The following is an 11,445-nucleotide window of genomic DNA, read 5'->3' on the forward strand; positions in this document are numbered from 1 at the left end:
CCTACGTTATCCCTATGTACCCCTAATCTGCTACCCCTAACATCGCCGACCCCTATGTTATATTTATTAACCCCTAATCTGCCCCCCACAACGTCGCCGACACCTACCTACACTTATTAACCCCTAATCTGCCGAGCGGACCTGAGCGCTACTATAATAAAGTTATTAACCCCTAATCCGCCTCACTAACCCTATCATAAATAGTATTAACCCCTAATCTGCCCTCCCTAACATCGCCGACACCTACCTTCAATTATTAACCCCTAATCTGCCGACCGGAGCTCACCGCTATTCTAATAAATGTATTAACCCCTAAAGCTAAGTCTAACCCTAACACTAACACCCCCCTAAGTTAAATATAATTTTTATCTAACGAAATAAATTAACTCTTATTAAATAAATAATTCCTATTTAAAGCTAAATACTTACCTGTAAAATACATCCTAATATAGCTACAATATAAATTATAATTATATTATAGCTATTTTAGGATTAATATTTATTTTACAGGCAACTTTGTAATTATTTTAACCAGGTACAATAGCTATTAAATAGTTAAGAACTATTTAATAGTTACCTAGTTAAAATAATAACAAATTTACCTGTAAAATAAATCCTAACCTAAGATATAATTAAACCTAACACTACCCTATCAATAAAATAATTAAATAAACTACCTACAATTACCTACAATTAACCTAACACTACACTATCAATAAATTAATTAAACACAATTGCTACAAATAAATAAAATTAAATAAACTATCTAAAGTACAAAAAATAAAAAAGAACTAAGTTACAGAAAATAATAAAATATTTACAAACATAAGAAAAATATTACAACAATTTTAAACTAATTACACCTACTCTAAGCCCCCTAATAAAATAACAAAGCCCCCCAAAATAAAAAATTCCCTACCCTATTCTAAAATACAAATATTACAAGCTCTTTTACCTTACCAGCCCTGAACAGGGCCCTTTGCGGGGCATGCCCCAAGAATTTCAGCTCTTTTGCCTGTAAAAAAAAACATACAATACCCCCCCCCCAACATTACAACCCACCACCCACATACCCCTAATCTAACCCAAACCCCCCTTAAATAAACCTAACACTACCCCCCTGATGATCTTCCTACCTTGTCTTCACCATGCCAGGTTCACCGATCCGTCCTGGCTCCAAGATCTTCATCCAACCCAAGCGGGGGCTAGACATCCACTGAAGAAGTCCAGAAGAGGGTCCAAAGTCTTCCTCCTATCCGGCAAGAAGAGGACATCCGGACCGGCAAACATCTTCTCCAAGCGGCATCTTCTATCTTCTTCCATCCGATGACGACCGGCTCCATCTTGAAGACCTCCAGCGCGGATCCATCCTCTTCTTCCGACGACTAGACGACGAATGACGGTTCCTTTAAGGGACGTCATCCAAGATGGCGTCCCTCGAATTCCGATTGGCTGATAGGATTCTATCAGCCAATCGGAATTAAGGGAGGAATTTTCTGATTGGCTGATGGAATCAGCCAATCAGAATATAGTTCAATCCGATTGGCTGATCCAATCAGCCAATCAGATTGAGCTCGCATTCTATTGGCTGATCGGAACAGCCAATAGAATGCGAGCTCAATCTGATTGGCTGATTGGATCAGCCAATCGGATTGAACTATATTCTGATTGGCTGATTCCATCAGCCAATCAGAAAATTCCTACCTTAATTCCGATTGGCTGATAGAATCCTATCAGCCAATCGGAATTCGAGGGACGCCATCTTGGATGACGTCCCTTAAAGGAACCGTCATTCGTCGTCTAGTCGTCGGAAGAAGAGGATGGATCCGCGCTGGAGGTCTTCAAGATGGAGCCGGTCGTCATCGGATGGAAGAAGATAGAAGATGCCGCTTGGAGAAGATGTTTGCCGGTCCGGATGTCCTCTTCTTGCCGGATAGGAGGAAGACTTTGGACCCTCTTCTGGACTTCTTCAGTGGATGTCTAGCCCCCGCTTGGGTTGGATGAAGATCTTGGAGCCAGGACGGATCGGTGAACCTGGCATGGTGAAGACAAGGTAGGAAGATCATCAGGGGGGTAGTGTTAGGTTTATTTAAGGGGGGTTTGGGTTAGATTAGGGGTATGTGGGTGGTGGGTTGTAATGTTGGGGGGGGGGTATTGTATGTTTTTTTTTACAGGCAAAAGAGCTGAAATTCTTGGGGCATGCCCCGCAAAGGGCCCTGTTCAGGGCTGGTAAGGTAAAAGAGCTTGTAATATTTGTATTTTAGAATAGGGTAGGGAATTTTTTATTTTGGGGGGCTTTGTTATTTTATTAGGGGGCTTAGAGTAGGTGTAATTAGTTTAAAATTGTTGTAATATTTTTCTTATGTTTGTAAATATTTTATTATTTTCTGTAACTTAGTTCTTTTTTATTTTTTGTACTTTAGATAGTTTATTTAATTTTATTTATTTGTAGCAATTGTGTTTAATTAATTTATTGATAGTGTAGTGTTAGGTTAATTGTAGGTAATTGTAGGTAGTTTATTTAATTATTTTATTGATAGGGTAGTGTTAGGTTTAATTATATCTTAGGTTAGGATTTATTTTACAGGTAAATTTGTTATTATTTTAACTAGGTAACTATTAAATAGTTCTTAACTATTTAATAGCTATTGTACCTGGTTAAAATAATTACAAAGTTGCCTGTAAAATAAATATTAATCCTAAAATAGCTATAATATAATTATAATTTATATTGTAGCTATATTAGGATTTATTTTACAGGTAAGTATTTAGCTTTAAATAGGAATCATTTATTTAATAAGAGTTAATTTATTTCGTTAGATAAAAATTATATTTAACTTAGGGGGGTGTTAGTGTTAGGGTTAGACTTAGCTTTAGGGGTTAATACATTTATTAGAATAGCGGTGAGCTCCGGTCGGCAGATTAGGGGTTAATAATTGAAGGTAGGTGTCGGCGATGTTAGGGAGGGCAGATTAGGGGTTAATACTATTTATGATAGGGTTAGTGAGGCGGATTAGGGGTTAATAACTTTATTATAGTAGCGCTCAGGTCCGCTCGGCAGATTAGGGGTTAATAAGTGTAGGCAGGTGTCGGCGACGTTGTGGGGGGCAGATTAGGGGTTAATAAATATAACATAGGGGTCGGCGATGTTAGGGCAGCAGATTAGGGGTACATAGGGATAACGTAGGTGGCGGCGGTTTACGGAGCGGCAGATTAGGGGTTAAAAGTGTAATGCAGGGGTCAGCGATAGCGGGGGCGGCAGATTAGGGGTTAATAAGTGTAAGGTTAGGGGTGTTTAGACTCGGGGTACATGTTAGAGTGTTAGGTGCAGACGTAGGAAGTGTTTCCCCATAGGAAACAATGGGGCTGCGTTAAGAGCTGAACGCTGCTTTTTTGCAGGTGTTAGGTTTTTTTTCAGCTCAAACTGCCCCATTGTTTCCTATGGGAGAATCGTGCACGAGCACGTTTTTGATGCCGGCCGCGTCCGTAAGCAACTCTGGTATCGAGAGTTGCATTTGCGGTAAATATGCTCTACGCTCCTTTTTTGGAGCCTAACGCAGCATTTGTTTGAACTCTCGATACCAGAGTTAAATTTATGGTGCGGCCAGAAAAAAACCCGCGGAGCGTTAACAGCCCTTTTACCGCCGAACTCCAAATCTAGGCCTAACATTTTCTTTCATTATTCAGATAGAAAATACAATTTAAAAAAAACAAAACTTTCCAGTTTACTTCTATTATCAAATGTGCTTTGTTCTTATGTTATTTTTTATTGAAGAGTAGGTAGGTAGCGTGAACATGCATGAAGCACTACATGACAGGAAATAGTGCTGCCATCTAGTGATCTTGCTAATGTATAACATCTCTAAGTGGGTCCAAAAAGAGTTTATTCAGGAGCTGGCTTCTGCAGGGAACACAAGGTAAGCTCCAACTGACGCGTTTCGCGCATGCATACATGCGCTTCATCAGAGATAATGTATAACATTGTTGCAAAACTCTGCAGACACGTGCACGCTCCTGAACTTACCTCCCTATTTTTTGATAAAAGATAACAAGAAAACGAAGAAAATTTGATAATGGAAGTACATGGGAAAGTTGTTTAAAATGTTATGCTCTGTCTGAATCATGAAAGAAAAAAATGTGGGTTTTATGTCCCTTTAAATACATCTGCAAATTGCTATCACTTGTGTTCTTTGCAAATCTACTACATGGAGAACGTTCACTTGCATTACAGAGAGAAAAAGAAGATTGTAATGAAAAAAATATTAATCCCTAATGAAGCCTCCCTGTAAAGACCCTAAAATAATTTAGGGGGACTCATTATTTCACACGTTCAGCTTCTTCTGGACCCTGAACTTAAGGGACACTGAACCCAATTTTTTTCTATTATGATTCAGATAGAGCATGCAATTTTAAGCAACTTTCTAATTTACTCCTATTATCAAATTCTTTTCATTCTCTTGGTATCTTTATTTGAAATGTAAGTTTAGATGCCGGACCATTTTTGGTGAACACACTGTGTTGTTCTTGCTGATTGGTGGGTAAATTCAACTACCAATAAACAAGTTCTTTCCACGGTTCTGAACCAAAAAAATAGCTTAGATGCCTTCTTTTTTCAAATAAAGAAAGCAAGAAAACAAAGAAAAATTGATAATAGGAGTAAATTAGAAAGTTGTTTAAAATTGCATGCTCTATCTGAATCACGAAAGAAACATTTTGGGTTCCGTGTCCCTTTATCAACAATTAAAGCAGCATTAAGGGGATAGAAAGGTCAAAATTGAAGTGTGAATGGGTCCTTTTAATTTTTAAATAGAAGGATTTTTCTAATATACTTCCATTAGTAAAAATGCTTGTATTAAAAGTTATTTTCAGAAGCATATGCACATATGCTGTAATAGCCCGTGCACCAGTATTCAAACACTTCACCTTCTCAGAGAGTCAGCAATAGCTTGTACAGCACAAATGAAGTATTCACAGATCACTGTCAGTTCTTTAAGCTTGAATGATCGTAGCATATGTACGTATGCCACTGGAAAAAAATAACTTTTACTAGAAGATTTTTTGCTATTTCAAAAATTATTCTATTAAAATTGAAATGCACACATGTACATTTCAGTTTTGAGCTTTCTATCCCTTTAAAGGGACACTGAACCCAAATTGTTTCTTTCGTGATTCAGATAGAGCATGCAATTTTAAGCAACTTTTTAATTTACTCCTATTATAAATTTTACTTTGTTCTTTATTTGAAAAAGAATGTATCTAAGTTTTTTTTTTTGGTTCAAACCTCTGGACAGCGCTTTTTATTGGTGGATGAACTTATCCACCAATCAGCAAGAACAACCCAGGTTGTTCACCAAAAATGGGCCGGCATCCAAACTTACATTCTTGCATATTAAATTAAGATAGCAAGAGAATGAAGAAAATGTGATAATAGGAGTAAATTAGAAAGTTGCTTAAAATGTCATGCTCTATCTGAACCATGAAAGAAAAAATTTGGGTTCAGCTTTGGATATAATATTTAAAGGGCCATTTAAACCAGTAATGGCCAACTTCCTAGCAAAAGGTGAGCTGATGATTTTTTTCTATTTTTTTTATTTCACAAGCCTTATATACATTTATGGCTATAAAAAAAACAAATAAGACAAAATATTTTTGAACAGGACGTATAAATAAATTTAAAAAAAACAGAGGTACCAAACCAAAGAATATATAGGCAAGACACCAGCATCTTTGTATTCTATATACTCAGTAATGTGGATATTGTTAACCAATGTTCCTTTCTTATGTATTACTAATGTGCTCATTTTGCAGTATCTCAATAAAAAAAAAAAAAAAATGTTTTTTTTATATATAAAATTATATCATTATATTATAGATTTGGGTACGGTTGCAGTGCACTTTTTGTATACTATTCTTCCCTCCAGAGGGCTCTTCTGACGCAAATATTTTTAGTTATGCTTATTCCTAGGGCCACAAAAACTATTGCACACATTTTTAGTTCTGCATTTCCTGAAGGGGTGAAAAATTTAGTGCCAAGGGCCGCATTTAGCCCTTGGGTCAGCAGTTGGGCATTTCTGATTTAAACAATTAAAACAACATTAATGCTTTGCACACAATATGTACTAGCTATGGATACAATTACTTACATTAAAATACATTTGAATTTTACCATAATGTGTGTTTTTGTGTGTGATCATTACATATTTACTACACAGAGCAAGCTCACTTGCATCATAGTAGAGAAAAATTAAACCTACAGCTACTAAACCGTATGTTTATACAACTTAATTTGCAATAATAGTAGAGTACATGCAATATAACTATAATTATAATACCACAGTCCAAATGTAATACAGCGTGTGAGACACAGTCATTCAATACACTTTATTACAGTGAAAAATTATTCTGGGAAATATTACAGAGAAAGTGTACTGGTGGTAATATAATATTGAATCCACTGGTGCCTGGGGTTCAGTTCTTGTAAAGCACTGTGGATATCCTGAAGCACTGTATTATTTGTGAATCACTGATATTGAATGTGAGAAATAAAAGTATATTGGTGAGGAGAATGAGACAATCATGAAAGAAAACATTTGGGTTTCATATTGCTTTAATGACAAGAAATAAAGTGACTGAGGCTGGGAAAACTGAGGTGAGTGAGGGAATATGGAGCAAGGAGGTGAGAGACTGAGTGAGTGAAATGAGGAACATGTGTCTGGTGTATAAGATGAGCAAGTCTGGGGAGACGATATGAGGGAAGATACGGAGTAGAACCTGGAAGACTGGGCTAAGTAAAGATGGGACTGAGAAGCCCAGTGCTACTAACACAACAGTAGCACAAACGGGATTCAGGAAGTCGCACACTTACCGGCTGTCACACAAAGATAAACAGCACTACACAGAAGCAAAACACAGGAACACAAAACTGGAATATAGAAAATGTCAAGCAAGTGAAATGATTTTTTTAGGAAGTCAAAGGCCTGTTGAGCTAGTTCAGTCCAGATTTATGCTGTAGTGGACCCTGTCAAAGAGGTTAGAGGTTTCACTATCCCAGAATAGTTCTTTATAAACTTCTTATAGAAACTTAAGAACCCTAAGAAGCGTTGGAGTTCTTCTTTATTGTGGGGGATAGGCCAATTTATGATAGCCTGATCTTTATCATCTTGCCTGCTGATCTTACCTGGAGTGATTTGGTAACCTAAGAAACTGATAGATTTGGAGTTAAAGATGCATTTCTCGAGTTTTTCATAAAGGTGATAGGTTCTTAACCTGGAAAGGACACATTGGACATGTTTAGTATGTTCAACAATATCTGAAGATGAGTAAATGAGGATGTCATCTAGGTATATGACAACACAAATGTCTAAAGGATCAAATAGCATCACTAGATACTCGTATAAACCATATCGGGTCCAGAAGGCTGTTCTCCATTTGTCTCCCTGTTTAATGCGAACCAGGTTATATGCACCTCTTAAGTCTAACTTTGTGAAAATAGTGGCCTTCTGTAATCTCTTTACCATCTCAGGGATAAGTGGAAGGGGATAACTTTTTATTACTGTAATTTTATTTAATTGTCGATAGTCTATTATGGGTCGAAGAGAATTATCTTTGTTGCGAACAAAGAACATGTTTGCTCCTGCTGGAGAGGTGGAAGGTCTGATAAACCCCTTTCGTAGTTTTTCATCATATAATTTTTTTAGTTCTGCAAATTAATTTTCTGACAATGAGTAAACATGACCATGTGGAATAGTAACACCTGGTCTTTAGGGCAATCATATGTCCTATCATGATGCTTCCTTTTTTGCTGAAAACATCTTTGAAGTTCTGATAGGAATCAAGGATCTGTGAGGATGATATTTGTAATAATAAATGGTGATGGAAACAAGTAGTGGAACAGTATCCAGAGTTGAACTGTATCTCTAAGTCATGCCACAATATGACTGGAGAATGCTGTTGTAGCCAGGGTAAACCCAGTATAACAGGGAAGAGTGGAGATTGGATAATGTCAAAAGATATATGTTCTGAGTGACCTGTCAGGGTGGACATGTGTAAAGGAATGGTATGTTGTGTAACTGGCCCGTTTGAAATGGGGGGAACCATCAAAAACTTTTACTGAGATTGGTTTATGCTTATCAATAGAAGGGATTTTATTGTTGTTGATTACAGACAGATCAATAAAATTCTCACATGTCCCAGAGTCTATAATGGCATCAAGGAGTATGTGTTTCTGGTCCTACTATAATGAAACAGAGAGTTTACAGTAAGAAAGGGTGTTGAAGCATGTTGATAAAAAATAATTGTGTTGCTGTTGCTTACCAGGTTGTGACTTCTTTAGTGAGGGACAGTTCTTTACATTGTGCTCAGGTGCAGCACAGTATAAGCATAGTTTAAGCTTCCTCCTATGAATTTTTTCCTCAGATGAGAGGGGACCTCTAACCACACCTATCTCCATAGGTTCAGAGTTATCATGTTGTGAAGTTTGAGCAGGAATTCTTCTGTAAGCGAGGTCTGGATGGAAAAATTTGGCTTTTCTCTCATGTATCTGGTGGTCAATAGTTGTAGCGAGTTTCATTAAATCTTTAAGGGTTCCAGGCAGTTCAATTCAGGACAATTCATCTTCTAGGCCTTTTAGACAGGTTGAGGCGGAATTGGTTTCTCAAAATAATGTTGTTCCATTGGGAATCTTGGGCCCAGCGTTTGAACTCCGCAATATAGTCCTCTACTGGCCTTTTGCCTTGTTTTACTGACCTGAGGGCTGTTTCTGCAGTCAACTGGGTGTCAGTATCCTTGTACAAGGCAGACATGGCAGTAAAAAACGGAGTGAGAGGATTTAAGATAGTGTCTTGGGATTCAATAAAGGTATTTGTCCAGATCTTGGGTTCCCCACGAAGGTAAGAGATAGTAGTACACACTTTTATATAGTCTGAACTGTAAGTCTTGGGTTTCATCATGAATAATAGTTCACATAATATCTTGAAATCCCTGAACTTTTATCTTTCTCCATAGAAACGTTCAGAGGGACTGACATTGGGTTCAGGTGCATTTTGTGAATTTATTAAATTGGTAATAGAGGGTTTTAAGTTTTGATTTTCAAGATGTAAATCCTGAACACGTTGAGTTAATATATCAACCTTTTGAGAGAGGCTAACTAAATGTGAATATCCGGGCACTCCGTAGGGTAAAACGTTATCCAAAGTTTATTAAATTCTTTTCCAAATTAAAAGCAGTAAATGTCAAAAATAGTAATAGAGCAAGTAGCCGTAACACAAGCTAATCACCACTTGATTGACACTAGCACAATTATATCAGTAAACGAGAACTGCTGGAGTCCTGTACAGCAGACTAGTGATGTCCCGAACTGTTCGCCCGTGAATTGTTCACAGCGAACATAGCTTGTTCGCGTTCGCGGCTGCGGGCGAATACATGGCAATGTGCCCCCTATGTGTCATCATTGAGGAAACTTTGACCCTGTATGTCACAGCTGTCTGACACATTAGAGCCAATCAACATCAGACACTCCCTCACAGACCCTCCCAGCTACTCGGAAGCCGCCATTTTAGACTCATAAAGACCTTGCTTTCTTAGTGAGAGGACGTGTTGTTTTTGTGCTGCTGACATTATAGTGAAAAAGATAGCTAGGCTAGTGTATTTAGTGTCCACTACAGTCCAGAAGGACTCCACTCATCTCTGCTGCAAGGACAGCACCCCAAAAAGCCCTTTTTAGGGCTATATTTTGTGCTTTTTTTTTTTTTCCCCGTATTTTTATTAGCATTTGCCTGGCTTTCAGCCTGTGTGTTTAAGGCTCACAGCATATGCTGTGATTACTGCCACCACTGATATCTCCCTAACAACATTAGTTTAAATTTAACCAACCAAAAATTTTAATTATTTTGCTAGTGTAATTTTTTTTCATTTTCTATCAGGCCTGTGTCACACAGCATATACTCTGGTTCATTGCTCTGTGCCAGCCACCAGTGTTAATATCCGTTTATAACATTATTTTAAATAAAAAAAAAAAAAAAATAATAATTTTGCTAGTGTAATCTAATTACATTTTCTATCAGGCCTGTGTCTGTCAGGCTCACTCAGCATTAATATACCTCATTTTTTTCAGTCTTTTGGTTAATTGGTCTGTGCCAGGCAGCCACCACTCATATCTTCTTCACCTTAATTTAAATATAAAAAAAAATAATTTAAATCATTTTTCTAGTGTAATCTAATAGTATTTTCTATCAGGCGTGTGTGTATCTGACTTACAGAGCCTACTGTTTTTAATAGCTGCCCTTCCAAGGCTATCAGCCACGACTCATATGTATGTGCTTAACCTTTTTCTTAAAATTCCCAAAAAAAAGTATTTAAATCATTATGCTAGTGTAATCTAATTTTATTTTCTATCAGGCCTGTGTCTAACTGTCTATCTGACTTATACAGCATACTGTTGTTAATTGCTGCCCTACGTAGCAGCCAGCCAGTGCGACCACTCATATGTGCATTGCACTTCTTAACATAATTTTAATATTAAAATCTAAAATTTTTAAATATTTTGCTAGTGTAATCTAACTTAATTTTCTATCAGGCCTGTGTTTTTGTCACTTACACAGCATACTGTGTTAAATTGCTGCCCTACCTACCAGCCACGACTCATATCTGCCAGCCTGTGTGCCAGGCCCAACTAGCCAATTAGTGGCACCAATCATAATTCTTGTAACAGTATCAAAAAAATTAAAAATCATAATTTTTTGGACAGCAAATATTCAGTCTACTAGTGCCATTGAATTGCAGTTTCCTCCTGCCTGGCAGCCTGTGTGCCAGGCACAAACTAGCCAATTAGTGCCACCAATCCTAGTTGTTGTAAAAGTATTGTTAATCTTTAAAATTCCAAATTGATCGCTTGTGATTCATCAGTTTGCTCGTGCCATTGAATTGCACTTTCCTCCTGCCTGCCAGTGTGTTTTCCAGGCCCAACTAGCGAATTAGTGGCACCAATCATAATTCTTGTAACAGTATATAAAAAAATAAAAATCATAATTTTTTGGACTGCAAATATTCAGTCTCCTAGTGCCATTGAATTGCATTTTCCTCCTGCCTGGCAGCCTGTGCGCCAGGCTGACTTTCAAAATATTTACACCAATCATATTTGTTGTCACAGTATTCTTAATAATTAAAAAGTAAAACTTTTGGTAATAGTTGTTCTGAATCCTCAGTTTGCTCGTGCCATTGAATTGCACTTTCCTCCTGCCTTGCAGCCTGTGTGCCAGGCCCACCTAGCCAATTATTCCCAGCAATCATATTTCTTTTAACAGTATTGCAAAAATTGTCAATCATCACTTTTTTGACTGTCAGTATTCAGTCTCCTAGTGTCCTTGAATTGCATTTACCTCCTGCCTGCCAGCCTGTGTGCCAGGCCGTCTTGCCAACTATTTACACCAAACATAATTGTTGTCACAG

This window comes from Bombina bombina, chromosome 9 (assembly GCF_027579735.1).
Source record: "Bombina bombina isolate aBomBom1 chromosome 9, aBomBom1.pri, whole genome shotgun sequence".
Lineage (NCBI taxonomy): Eukaryota > Metazoa > Chordata > Amphibia > Anura > Bombinatoridae > Bombina > Bombina bombina.